This window comes from Triturus cristatus, chromosome 7, assembly GCF_964204655.1.
Source record: "Triturus cristatus chromosome 7, aTriCri1.1, whole genome shotgun sequence".
Lineage (NCBI taxonomy): Eukaryota > Metazoa > Chordata > Amphibia > Caudata > Salamandridae > Triturus > Triturus cristatus.
The window spans coordinates 578,519,794-578,535,093 of NC_140590.1; the positions used below are offsets into that span (position 1 = coordinate 578,519,794).

Consider the following 15,300-nt stretch of genomic DNA (forward strand, 5'->3'; position numbering starts at 1 on the left):
AATGTGGGACCAGGAGGCCAAGCAACTCCCCTCCAATCTAACAGTATTTGTCTTCGGAAAAAATTAAAGCATGCTTAGTTTTCTTTTGGCTAGGTCGGCGCTATAGAAATACCATATACAAATACATACTATGAGATGAAAATATAACAATAAAAAAATTAACCCTTGTTGAACCCATTCGGACTGCTATGCATTCTGCATAAAACATTTATGGCTGTACACCGGCCCTGATGTATGTGTTTTCATGTTTTCACCTCACAACATTTTCCTGCATTAATTACATTGAAATATAGAATAACGAGCACTGGCAAGACCAACAGGTCTGGCCATTGAGTTAATTATGAGTTTAGGCATTCAATAAGTCGTTATATATGTGCTTTGTCACTCATCTTAGCCCCTATGCATCAATCCATCCCCCCACTGACTCATTATTGCATTGATATTTTTACACAACCACTGTAAACTCACACAGAAACAACAGTATATGCAAGACAAAAGTAAAAGTAGAAAAAAATATGCTTCCGACTGAAAATGGCAGGCATAGCCCTGCAAAAACAAAGAGATTTAAACATTGCAGTTGATGGCCACTTAACAATGATATTGTACATGGTGTGTTGTTGTTTAAGTCTGGCCAATCCCGTTAAAAAACAATGTGATAGTCATTTTGAAACAATCAAACAGTGAAACAATGAACAATTATGTTCCATGATGGCGGCATGGTGTAGAAGCACGTAATATCTAATTTTCCAGAGGAAAACTTGGGACAGGAGGCCTGTTCTGTGCCCGATAAATACCACACCATGGAGTATCATTATTTAGTAGGTGCAAGTTTTCATCCTTCCCTGACTCCTTTGACATCAGGACTTGACGAATTCATCGAAGTATGAAAGGTGGCAAAGGTTCTGAAAACAGCCATGTGATGGTGGGCGCCATCTTTGATTTCAGGAGCACACCCTTTCCTAGATAATCGGAGTTCCAGTGACGACGTCACCCGTGTTTATCGCACCGACCATGGCTGGACCAGCCAGCCGGGCCAGCAGGCAATCCCGCAAGAGGCTGGAGCCCCAGGAGGCCGGTTTTGACAAGAGTTGTGGTGCATCTTATGCGATCCTGGCAGCAACTTGAAAGAGTTGCTCTGTTTAAATTGCTTCTCTGATTAGGCTGCTATCTTCAATCCCACCTGGTTGTCATCATCTTCAGTGGCAGCTTTCAGGATTTTGAATAGGTGCATCACAGTGCTGGGATTGCATAGCACCTGGTGCACACACACTTAAAACCTTTTAAATTAGGTTGCCGTCTGTGTGCCTGTTTAGGGCAGATTTGTTAGGCTGTGGCTGGGCTCCTGCAAGATATGGTCACTGCGGAAAGAATTAACAGAAAACAAGTAGCCTGTTCGCACTTTCTGGGGAGCCGTAGAATGCTGTAAACATTACGAAAATGAATGGGAAGCTATTCCTTAATTGCAAATTGCAATTGCAATTGCAATTCGCAATTAAGGAATATGTAGGAATCGCAAATTTTTTAGCGATTCCTACATGCATAAGGAATTGCGATTCCGAAATAGCGATTTCTAAAAAATCGCTATTAAGGAATCGCAATTCCTTATGTTGATGCATGTGCCCCTGATTTTTTTATTTCACCTCTTTTTATTTCCAGTATATTTATTGATGTCGTCACATGGCGCCCGCCATCATTGAGAAAGGCGGTAGCCAAAACGCGTCTGTGCGTACTTGTACCCGAATAAAATCTGGGTGAATCTGCTCCCGGGAGTGCTGGTAATTGAGTACCCTGCAGCTCTGATATTGAAGCTTCGATTTCGCCCTCGCACACACAGCACCCGCCCACGAGTGCAGGGACGGAGGCGACATGATGTAGCGGTAGATCTTTTTCCCTGCACCGCCGCCTTTATAAGCATTGAATGCAACAAATTACTTTACCGGTGACCGGAGTTTTTGAAGTACCGAAGTCCATGAATCGGCAGTTCGCTTCAAGTGTCTGCATTGAGTACCGGTAAGAAGATCTTTACATATTCATATGTCTGAGTGCTGGAAGTAAGGCGATAGGGCAAGGGAGCAGAAGTACATGATTGAGTGTATTTATACACGAAATTCTCGATATGTTTAGTGAAGCGGCGCGCCGCGAGGTGGCAGTGGACATTTTCAAAAGGAAATGAGATTCTCAAAAGAAAGAGAGCTGTGGTGGCCATATAGCATACGGAGGGGATGAGCTTAAAACAAAGTTTATGAGATTGGAAAGGCTCTACAAGAGGGAGACTAGAAAATGGTGGGAGGCAACGTCCCTCCAGAACTATATTGATTTTCAACATGTACCGGGAGGATTGCAGATTTACACGGTTCCAGCGTATGAGAACCTAGACCCGTTATTGCTGGAAGAATGGGCTGACCATACAGCCAACTCCTCCCATGGTATGCTAGTTATCCTGGTGAAATTTGCCTGGAGTGACTGGGTACGTGCCCTACAGGAAATAAGCATTCTGGAGAGTGAAATTGCCAAAAACGATGATAAAAACAAACAAGAGGAATTGAAAATAGGAATGAAAAAACATCTATTAAGTTATGAACAGAAGATCAAGCATAGAAAACAAAAAGAAAAATGTGAACGTGACGCAAGAGATTATGAGCTAGGGCGAGTCCTTACGTTTGGAAAAAGATTCCATGCACAGCGCCGGCAATTGTTGAACAATAAGAACCGCATGACTGAGGAACAAAGGGAGATATCTGAATCTGATGTCACAGATACAGACCAGTCCAGTGAGGAGAGAGGTGCACAAGCTGGAACCAATGAACCATCCACCCCTTTTCACAATGAATTCTGTCTGATCAGACAGACGTGGAGCAGGGGAGGAAGAGGAAAACCACCAGACCAAAGAGTAAACGAACGAGGAGGGGCAGCTGGGGGAAGTGACAACTGTGCTTCGCCACGAGTCACCGGAAGCAAACGAGGGAACAAGCGCTAATAACTGAAAACCTGACGATTGTAAATGTGACCCAGAGGAAATTGACCACAATACAAGAATCAGTTTTGTGGTTACGACTCAACTTTTTGTCCCTCAAAAAAATTTGAGTACACTCAAACAAGGATTGACCTTTTTAAATTTTCCAGGAAAATCAAGTTGTACAAGTTCTTTAAATTAAAAGGACCTTGATGTAGGGAAAGACAAGCCAGAATTGTAAACACAGACATGGATCTCCTGACAGTGAATGATCTGGAGACACTGGCTATTCTGGAGATTTTACAGGATGAAGAGAATCCAAATAGAGATGAAACTTCAATGGATAGAGACAGAGTTGAACAGTTAGGAATCACTCAAGTGGGTCCAAGAAGTCTATTTAAACTCACATCTAAATTTGTTCCACAAATACCTATGGATGCCATTGATATATTTACAGAGACTGTAACGAAGGATCTGATGAAATTACGAACGAAAAAGAACAAGAGAAGAATCAAAAGAAATGTTACAAAGGAACAAAGGGAAGTAGTGAAAGGTTTACAAGAAGCTCAAACTATCATTTGTAAACCATCCGATAAGGGCGGTAATATACTGCTCTTAACAGCTGAGAATTATCGAAAAGAAGCCCTTAAACAACTGAATGACACCTCCAGCTACATGAGGTTCATAAAAAGAGAATATGAGAGTAGTGTGGCAGGGTACCATAAGCTTATCACCAAGTGGCGTCAAAGGGGCATGTAAGAGAATGAAGAATATGCCTTTCTCAGCTGCAAACATCCACGGCTACCAACCTTTTACCACCTCCCTAAGATTCACAAGAACAGAATAAGCCCTCCTGGCCGTCCTATAGTTTCATCACAAGGCAGTTTAGCTGAGAATATGTTGATCTATGTGGATTACTTTCTGTTCGACTTTGTGACCCAATTGGTCTACATACAGGATACTAATACTTTTTGAGGCGAATTGAAGGGTTAATCTGGGAGCCGGACTTTGTGATGATCACACTTGACATTTCAAGTCTTTACACTAGCACTGAACATAAGAATGGCATTGAGGCGGTCAATTATTTCTTGAATGGACGTTCATTGAAATTCAATGAGCACAATAGTATGCTGATGGAATTTGTTGACCTCTGTTTGAACAATAAAATGTTTCTTTCCCAGGACTAACTGTTTAAACAGATACAAGGTACAGCCATGGGCACCAGCTTCGCCCCCAGCTATGCAAATGTATTAGTTGGCTGGTGGGAGATGCGGGTGGCCTGGTCGGATACCAATGACGAGTGGACCAGCAACGTGATTAGCTGGAACAGATATATTGATGATTTATTCATCATATACAGAGGCACTGAGCAGTCAGCTAATGAGTATTTAAGAGTGCTTAATGAAAATGATTTGAATCTTAGATTCAGAGGGAAAATCAATAAAATATCTGTGAATTTTCTAGATCTTACAGTGTTTACCTCAGATGGCAGCCTGTGCACTACTTTGCACAGGAAGCCAACGGCGGGGAATTCACTTTTACATTCGAGCAGCTATCACCTTGAGAAATTAAAGAATAGCATCCCTTATGGGGAGCTGTTACGCATCAAGAGAAATTGCACGAGGGAGTGTGATTTCCAGGCGGCAGACAGCATGGAAAGGTTTATGATCAGAGGGTACTCAAGAGGAGTTCTAAGTGAGGCAATAAGAAAGGTGGAAGTGAAATCTAGACTGGATTTAGTTAATGATAACCAAACTGCCAAATTAAGAAAAGAAAGGACGAAAGCGACAGGCCAAAGAGATTTTAGAATGATTACGAATTATTCAAGCAATGCAAGTGACATTAGGACTGTGCTACAGAGAAATTGGTGCATCCTCAAATCAGATCCTTCTATAGGGGAAGATGTACCTGGATCACCCCTGTTGTCATTTAGGAAGGCACGTTCATTGAAAGATCTTCTAGTACAGAGTCACTGCCCGAAAGATAATAGACCATCTGTTTTTGAAAAAGTAAAAGGCTTCTTGCCTGGTGGAAAATGCAACGCTTGTAAAAACAGTCACAAAGTCTTGCCTTATGATGTACCAGGGCTTGAGGTACCTAAGAAAATCAGGAAGTTCATTAGTATGCCCATGTGGTCTGAGGTATATCAGAAGCACAATACATCCAACTAAGGTGCGGATCCTAGAACACCTCAGAGCCAGCGCCACCAAGGATGTATCGTATCTGGCGGCAAGACATTTTAAAAGTCATCATGACAGCAACAGGGATCTGTTGAGATTTTTTTGTACAGACTGTGTACCCAAAGATATAAGGGGAGGAGATAGACAACTGCTGCTCCGTAGATTAGAATCAAGGTACATTATTGACACCCAAACTAAGATACCAATGAAGTTGAACAGTGGGGAGGAAATGGCAATACACTGGTAATCAAGAATGCAAAGTATGATGATTTGGACACAACTATTAGGTAATTATGAGATTGAGGATCTGTGGAGACACCTGATGAAATGGAAAGGCAGAAGATAATATTGCATTGCACAGTACACATTTTGTCTATGAGTTGTTTCACGATAAAGTGGTTGTGCGAGCACTCGCTATGCCCATACAGGGCGCAATCAATGAAATTATAGAGTTGTGCAGCACTAGGGGCATCTCGATAAATAGATGTCAATCGCCCATTCAGGGCGTTATAGTGTGATTCCTTTGTGCATAAGAGCATTTGAAACAAAAATCCAATGTTAATGGCAATGCATGCTTTAAGATGGCCGCAACGCAATAATCAGGTGGACATTTAATTTCAAGTCTGTTGTTGATGAATTTCATAAACAACCAATGAAATGTGTATTTATTGACGTCGTCGCATGGCGCCTGCCATCATTGAGAAAGGCGGTAGCCGAAACGCGTCTTTGCGTACTTGTACCCGAATAAAATCTGGCAGAATCTGCTCCTGGGAGTGCTGGTAATTTGTAACCCTGCAGCTTTGATATTGAAGCACGATTTCGCCCTCACACACACAGCACCCGACTGCGAGTGCAGGGACAGCGGCGACATGATGGAGTGGTATATATATATATATATATATATATATATATATATATATATATATATATATATATATATATATATATATATATTTACATATTTTCATATTTACATATATATATATCTATATATCCAAAACGATTCCCCATGCGCTGCAACACAAGTACGGGACATGGACTCCAAAGTTTGTGCTTTGCTTAGTATTGTTTTTAATGATTTTTATTGCAAGATCGTGGCAGAGAAGTAGGGCTGTATCACAAAATGTGTGCAGTTCCATGGAGTTGTTCCAACTTGACCTATGTGTGATCAATGGATCGTTTTAGGGCAACAGGAGCATCCTTTATAGGATGCGCAGACCCTCACCATCTGAGGTGGTATGCTTCATCATTGGGTCTTACTCCTCGCTGGGCAGGAGCTGCAGTGCCCTATGGGCTCTGTGGAGCGCCACTTTGCTAGTAATCTATTTTTTGTCTTATTGTCTAATTACAGTGAGAGAAAAGGCAATTGCCCCTTTGTCCTGTAAGGGCAGTAAAAAGTGGTAAATTAATATGGTGATTTTCTTCTAATTAACTATGGGCATCTAAATGTAGTTTTTATTCTGGGTGGATGTCCATGTTAAGATTAAAAGCAATCCGTGGAACTCATGGGATAGCAATGGACCCGGAGTTCGGTGTGAGGGGTGACATGTTTCTTCAACAAATAAGCTTGTCAGAAATTCCGAAGAGATTCTAGCAAGAATTATTACAGTGCAAATCTTATACCTCCTAGAGTTTGCCAGAGGGTGATCCGCTGTAGTATGTAGTGTGGCCCAATGGGTGACAGAGTGCTTTACTTCAGAACAGTTATGCACTGCATACAAGCAGCTTACATAAAAATGTATTCATTTGTGTATTACTTTTTTGCAACCTCCTTATCTACTAAAGGTGATTACGTTCACACTGTCAATCACAATTTAGTCTCTAATCTTTCCAGCCCGTAGAACTTTTTTCTATGGCTCTTCAAAACAAAACTGCCAGTTCCTAAAACTATGAGTGTATGTCTTTTGTTACAAGAGATGTTCAATCATAGAGCAGTAGACTTTAGCATCACCTTGCAGTGAATCATAAAACACCTTTCCTGTCATAGTCCTCGTCTGTACGTACGAAAGTCCTAAACAAAAAAAAAATATACACAATAGTTAATTGCAACAAGGGCTTTTAACCTCTTCTCAAAAAAATTTATTCTGATAATCACCAGACTGAGAGTCACAAGACTCACAGGAGAAACAATAATAGTTTGCATCTATGTTCGCTGTAGTCACTCAGCATAGCTTTTCTTTATAGGCTACAGCGGTAAACCTTCCTCTAAGCTCAGGTATTACATCGTATGTGCTGATGGGATCAGCGGTTAATCCTTTCCTTGAGAAATACATATTCAAGTCTCAGCCCAGGTCATTAAGGGTTATATCGCGTCTCCATATATTTGACTATCAGGAGTTTAAGGTTTAAGCTACTTTTCCTATGCTAACTGCAGACAGAGTTACCTGCTGTGTTCTGCAGTTTCTATAAAGCTCGCAATCTGCCATGGAGCTGGTCTCTTGGTGCCGGTCATGGATAGCAGAGGTCTTTGTGCTTGTTGTGGACTTGCCTATGAGAGCCCTAGAGGGATTCCGGTGTTAAGACCTTCCCCAACGCCTGTGTCTTTGTGGGCAGCAGAGCAGGGAATTGCAAACTTCTCCAGCATCCATCGGTACATTGGGTTGTGTTTTCATTGGCGGTGGCTGTCCAGTGCTAAAGTTGAGTTGGTGGTTGGGGGTGAGAGGCACCACCACTTATTTTTTAGGGGCAACACTTTTTCGACACATCAGATATTTACTGAGTGCAAGAGAGGGAAAACACACCAATCGGAATGACGGAGAAAGAAAAAGACAGCAAAACCTTCACAAAGAGAAAAATCAGGAACCTGCAAGAGCGAGAAAAAGTGACAGAGAATGTCTGGTAGTGGATTAAAGACTACCAGCCTTGGTGTTAGAAGCTCTGATGTTTAATTGCACTGGCCGCTGGCTTCTGAACAGGGCCCATGAGAAGATTTCAGCCTCCCTCTCTACCTAGTTGAAGGAAGACCATGGGATTGGCATTCAGGTGTGTTTTTGTTTTCTTTGTAGTGGTCCCATCATCCATGTCTCCCTGTGCTGGTGTTCATGTATCTGTCTCCCTCCCCAATGGTCTGAGTGAGTTTCTGGCTGTGAGCAGTGTTCGTAGAACTTTTCCAACATCTACAAATCCTTTTATAGTTAGGTGAGTGAGTGGGACACAGTAGCTTACCACATTCTACCACGCAAAACCAAAGTGATGTTGCTTGGATCGCACCATCTGATGAAGTGCCCAACTCCATGACACGAGGTACGAGCACTAATTTGGAATCAGACATCTTACTCCAGAAAGGTTAATGTGCTTAATTTGTAAAATAATGAGTACCGATGCCCAAAGTGCTGTTCAGAAGCTGCGGCCAGAACCATTAAATGTCAGGGTGCTGAATATTAAAGCTCCATAGTCCTGAATCCACTTCAGACCTCTTCAATCCACTGCCAGACACTCCCTGTCCCATTATCTCACTCTTGCAGGCTGCTATATTCTCCCTTAGAGATGGTTTTTCCACAAGTCAAATCTTGTAATTCAGCCAAAAGCACAATGCATGCGGGGGTTTTGAGTCTATAATGACAGTATTAAAAGCAAAACTACAAGCTCCAACAATGCAACATACTGAAAAGCCAAGAATGGCTGATGATATTGGAGCCCATACTGTCATTTGTCAGACTTAAATAAAATGTGCTGCATGACTTTCTACCTTTTATGTCAAACCTACTAGACAGCACTAGCTGTGTGGTTGCAAAATACATATTATCAGCTTAAAACTAACGTATAGTGGGCTGAAAGCATTAGTATTTTATCCTTGGTGCCCTTTGTGCCAAGAATTAACTCTCGTGTGCCACTGCTAGTATTTTGTCACAGGTGTCTGTCATGCCCAGAAGGGCTTCACTATGCCAGCACTGGGGATCCCGATAAGTCAATAATTACCTTCAGTATACCAGGGCCAATGAAAAACTCACAAGCATCACATCACATTCTCACTCACATTCACTCACTCACATATATTTTCTCACACATACTCACTCATTCTCTCTTGCGCCCCCTTACACTCATTCTTATTCTTTCTCATTGACTAACGCATTCACTCTTAATCTCCCTCATTCTCACTCACTCAAACTTTCTGACACTCATGGCCAGGTTTACTCACGCTGTGCACCAAGTTTGCATGACTTAAGTGACACGAACCCAGCACAAAGTCTTAGGGTGGGATTTGCTGTCCAAAGCAAATCAGGATTTGTATTAGATATTGTCCCAAAATAACACAAAATTGCATGTGCTAATTTGCATTAATTTGCACCACGGGTTACTCTATGAGTGGTGCATGGGTTTGCCCGGGCAATTACCCAAGGGTTTTGATGCACATATTGGTAGACAGGAAATTTGTGCCAAAAAATTTCACTTTCTCAAGGCTAGGGTAATAGGGAGATATGTTTTAATTTTTCCTCATTTTTGCAACATTCCTATTTATGCTGCATTGTACAAGGGAATGGAACAAATACACCATATCTTAGTAAATATGGCTCATATTTCTTCTCTCCCTTTGACACAAAGCAGCCCCATTTTATAATACACTAATAGTGATTACTAGAATATTATTCATTAGTACTATAATGAAACACAGGCAGAAAATAAGGAATGCAGAGCCACCCATGTGTTCTTGGCACTCCTTTTCCCAGCAGAAGTTGTAAAGGCAGTGTCAGGGGTCACAAGGGGCAAGCCAGGGGGTCTCACCTGCGACCCCTAAATGGCGTCCATGTACAAGAGTACATGTGTTTTCCAGTTGTCTCCCTCGTGTACCTCTCTCCATCCTCCCACTTTGTATTGGTCTCTCTCATCTGTGTACCTTTCTCCTCCCTTCCCCGAGCTGGCCTCGTTTCTTTTTGCTTAAGCACTCCATGAGAGCATGTGCTTTCTATCTGTCTACCTTGCAGTGCAGCTGGTGACGTTTGAAAGTGGTGGGGTGTAAAAGTTTGGTATGACTTTTATGTAGAAAGCAATGCGAGCAAGCTTAATGGACAAACGTGGGGTTCGGCTGGGTTCTCCTCCAGAGATAAAATTGAAAAAAGATTGGTAAATTGTGCATTTTTAAAGCAAATTAATTTAGTGATAATGCAATGCTTATAAAGCTGTGAGAATGTATAATTTTGAAATATTAAACACATTATAAAGTGCCCAATATCTTACTGAATAAATATGTTCAACAGTTACTGCAATGTGCAAATTGTGCAAATGCGACAACTTCAGCCTTTCAAAGTCCATGCTTGCCCAGTGTCGTGCATTACATGTGGCATCAACTTTGGAAGAAAATTCTCTAACCAGAATTCGGGAAAATCTCACAGCTGCTGACTGGAATCAGTCATATAGAATTATGTGAAGACAGTCTTTAAGTGGGATGAAAAATGTGGGGGCTCTCTAAAAGGGAACATGTAAAATAGATTTCTGTGATTCCCATAGTGTGCTACCCTACCGGCATTTTACTTTCTCTCTGAGATGTAATTGAATCCAGATATATAACACAACAACTGACCTACACCTAAAATCTGTCGGTATGATTGGGTTTGTCAATGGCTGTTGGCTGTTTAAGATAAACGAGTAACAACAAGGATTTGTTATAAATAATTAACCTTGAAACTGTTTTAATTCTGAAATTTCAATAGTATTGAGGCCTGTGAAAGGAGTTTTGGCCTTCCCTGATGTGCTCTTTATGTTAGATATGTATGCCCATTTTCTCTGCACATCTCGTCCATCTGCACATCTTCAACCACCTCTCTTTCCTCATCAGCACACTCTTTTCACTCTTCCTCTGATGCAATTTCTTGCATCTCGCTCTCTTCACCACTTCCAAGCATACACTGCACTCACTCACATCTAAGCAATTTATTTCCTTTTGTCCTGTAAATATTTTCACGCACATTCCCACTGAATTGCAATTGCCCTGGAATACATGACCATTGTTCTGTGTGCTCTGCAGAAAGGTCAACCCACTAACAGGCACTTTGCTTTGAGCGCTCTCAATCAAAGCCCCTCATCAACACCTAGCAGGGCTCAGAGTATGCACAGAAAAAAATACAGAAACACAACATGATTAAATAGCTTACTCTTGAGGAAGGCAAGAGTATGTTGAACATAAATCGCTGACATGCTTTGCCTTAATGTTTTTAACACTCATTGTTCGTAAATCAATCCAGGTTTTTGGCATTAATGTTAAGGGCATGAAGATATGGCCAGCTGTAATGTCATACAGCAGATAACTTTCCACTGTAAGCACATATCTCATGCATTGCATGCGACTCGGATATGTAGATCAACTTCAAAAGGGAGCAAGAACCCTGGCCTGCTCATCTTTTGGATCAATTTTGCGGGGGAACAAATACAGCAGTTCCACTTCTAACGGGGCCAGCGATGTGCAGCCAGGGCCTGGGGTGTCACAGTGGGGGAGGTTAGTGTAGCGAGGGGTCTCAGCACAATATACATAACAGAAGATTAGCATTCTAACACTTACCATTACCGAGAACAAGGCGCCAAAACACACCTGCTTGCATCCACTCCTACGTGTGATGAATGTGTAAGGGTGGGATCTATGCCTGTGAATGACAGACTGCTGTTGTCACGCAAGGACAGAGACTCCAACGCCTGAATCCATGACGCTGAAAGCATCACTGGCCTATAATGGATAATGCCGTACACTACAATGGCAATGAAGGGCTTTAGAACAGTTACCCCTGCGTTGTGTGTCACAATTCAGAAAGTAGATTTACTGCCTGGCTACCGTCTCCTGCCTTAGAGCTTGCAGGCAGGCAGCCTGGAACAGACAGCCCAGACTTAAATACATCGATTTGTTTACAGATGCAGTTGTATCTCTAAATAAATCAATTTCATATTTGTACAGGAATGTGTAGGAATTTCAGAGGGGCCCAGCCCTAGGGCCCTAATGGAGAAACCGCCCCTGCTCCCTTGTGTGATTCCCCTCCCCTTCTTGCTCAATGTTGCTCTCTTTCCTCCATATTCTTCTCCCTGCACTGCTGTTTCTCATCCATGTGCTTCTCTCCCCCACCAGTAATCAGTATTGCTCTCTCCCCATTTGTGCTTCTATGGTATTCTGTCCATCTTGTTCTTCTTTTCCCTGCCCCCCTACTCTCCATGTGCTGCTTTTCCCCTCACTCACTCCTCCATTACACCCAAGTCAACCCAACATCCGGTGTCCTTTTTAAAAATAAAAATCAGCTCTTTCACACTAACAAATCTTTTATTTTTTGCTTACCGATCATAGCGCCATCTGCTATTTTGGATCAGTGAAAAAAAAATAAGGCAACTCGCGCCTCCGTCATTCTGCTGGTGTTAATGCGTTCTGATGCATGCACACATCAGTGGAATCATCCTACTGACATCATGCTTTTCAAGTATTTTTTATTTGACCATGCTGCACAGTGTACCAGCGTTGTACAGCACTGTCAAAATCAATTGGCAAAGCCAATAGGTCTAAAAGGCTTTCCCAATACTTGTTTCATGCAGGCAATCACTGTTTAAAGAGCCTAGTGGTTGAGGTAGAGATAAGATAGCCTTTCAAATGACGATGCAGCACCTCACTGCTAATGGGTAACATTAACATTCCTTGGAAAAACAAACTGCCATGCTACTATGACTCTATTTACCAGACATACCAAGCAGTGTCTCAAGAGAGACTGAGAAAGGAAAAACAATGTGCAAGCGCCCACCCCTCTACCTGAGACCCTGCTTGGCCTAGAGGTTTGTGAGATTTAAGTGGAGGGTCTGCAACAGCTCTGTCAAGGCAGTAGCCAGCAAATTAAAATACCCCCCACTTTGATTTATACCTCGAATGCCATTGGGTGAGCGAAGCGAGTAAGCCCTACTGACTCTAGATGAAGTCCTTTATTAACCCCCATTCATCTTTAAACTTTTCATGTATACATCCATCTATCCATCTTTTCATACATTCATTGATCAATTTACCATTCCATCTATCCACCTTTTAATTATTAGTTTTCCATCCAGCCATCCTTCTGCTTAAACTTCCAAACATTCACACATCTTTTTACCCATTCATTCATCCATCCATTCTTCTTCATCCATCTACCAACTCACCTTCCTTTTATCAATCCAGCAATCCATCGTTTCACACCTCCATCCAGGCGACCATTCATCCAGACTTTTATCATTCCAGCCACTTTCTTTCTCTCACTCATGCAAATATTGTTTTATCTTTACATCCATCAGTCCATTCGCACTTGCATCTATCCTTTCATCCTTTTTACCCTTCCTTCTCATCATAGTTTCTTCCTTATTTCCATATGCCGTTCAATTCAATCTTCCTTCCAGCCCTCTCTCTCTTTCTCTTTCTTTCCCCCTCTTTTCCTCTTCATTTCTTTGCTGTAATTAACTTTCCTTGCTTGACCTCTGTTATCAGTTTTCATATTTTTAAGAGCTTTTGCCTGCCGAGCTGTAGACAGGAAAGGTTCATAAATAACTGTAAGTGTCAACACCACCCCTGCTTAAGCAGCAAAAGCAGGTGTGGGGGGGGGGGGGTCACTCGCCACTGAGCACTTTGATGTGTCCTGCATTGAGCAGGTGCAGTGCGGGCCTGCCAGTGGCCACCTTTGTTGTCAAAGGGGTTCCATGGGTTATGAGTATACGGTGGGGATGATGCACATCGGTGTTAGGCAAAGTGGGCGATCAACAAAACACCAGTGCCGCCTGAACTGACGGTAACACACCTGTCACTCGAGAATGAAGGCAAGAAAGTGCGAGCCAACTCTCAGGTGCGGCCGGCACAGGTAAGAGCGCTGGGGCAGGGCAGGAAGTCGACAGATGATGGGATAGGTAAAATAAAAGAAAAAAGAAATAAAACCACTTACCTTGCTCTAGCCGCATCGCCGAGTCAGCAATGCGGCGAGTGCAAGGTAAGTGGGTTTATTTCTTACCTGTGCCAGCCGCGCCTGGATATTAATAAGAAAAAGGCAGGCTTTATGAGCCTGGGCATACCCTTTGATTGAATGATCTGCTTTTGCAAGTGGTACCCACGGCAAGGTCAGGTTCACCATACAGCGCAGGATCACCTTTTATCAAATACTCAGTGGCACTCTCTTTGGAGCTTCGAGGCGCACCCGTCATCAGCAATTTCCACAAACCTGAATAAACTGTGCTATTTAAGTAACTATTTTCTCTTGTTTAAAAAAACATAAGCAAACGGTGCACCACTTAATAATCATTAACACAAAAGTTATAAGATCTGTATCCGAGGTTGTTCTTCAAATCTTCCTTTATTTATTCTTAGTTAATTTAAACAGATCAAGTTGAGTAGAACAGCCTGTTTTACTCAACTTGATTTGTTTAAATTAACTAAGAATAAATAAAGGAAGATTTAAAGAACAACCTCGGATACAGATCTTATAACTTTTGTGTTAATGATTGTTAAGTGGCGCGCCGTTTGCTTCTGTTTTTTTAAACATTGTTGAGTGCAGTAGCGGACTGCACTGCGACAGTGGGTGTGAGTGCCGCGTGCACATGCCATTTGGGTATTTCCCATTGCTTATCTTCAAATAGGGGATAGCAGGTTAGCTGCTAGCTTCTTGTAGGGTTCCCCTGTCAATGATGGTATGGTCTATTTTCTCTTATCGCTGCAAATATAGGATTATGATAGCGAACAAAGCGCTACTCACTGCTAGCAGCACGGCTCTTTTCACTGACCTGAGTGTTTCTTCTTCGCAGGAATCCCAGTGCCAGCCATGGGGAGTGGCTTCTGGGGTACTTACATAAGGTGGCCGCTCACAGGGCAGTGAGTGCACGGATCCGTCTCTAGGGAGGTCTATCTGTCGCACTCCTGTCCCTGTGTGCACAGAAACCTCTTCTTGACCTGCGCAGATGAGAGTGCAATAGAGCAGAAGGTTGTCAGCACCTAGGCATTCCTCCCCAAGACATTTCAGCAGCTTTTACAGGTACCAGTGACAAGTACTGAGAGATACTGGAGAGGAGTTGAATCCATAGCAAAGTCGAGTTCGATTCAGTACCAAACATGCATCAGGACCCTGCCTCAACCCTCTTCCACTGCAGTGATTTCCAAAGCCTCGTGCAACAGGATGTTTTGCTAGTGGGTCGTTCACTTTCTCTTACTAACAAACCTAGTTGTTGCATCTAGCCCTCAGTAGTCCCTATTTATCA

At 42.4% G+C, this 15,300-nt stretch overlaps 1 protein-coding gene across 9 annotated transcripts in view; it reads left to right on the forward strand.

The window, feature by feature from the left end:
* The window catches only part of CACNA1G (calcium voltage-gated channel subunit alpha1 G), an 807,943-nt gene that overhangs the window by 117,119 nt on the left and 675,524 nt on the right, over positions 1 to 15,300 (forward strand). The window lies entirely within an intron of this gene.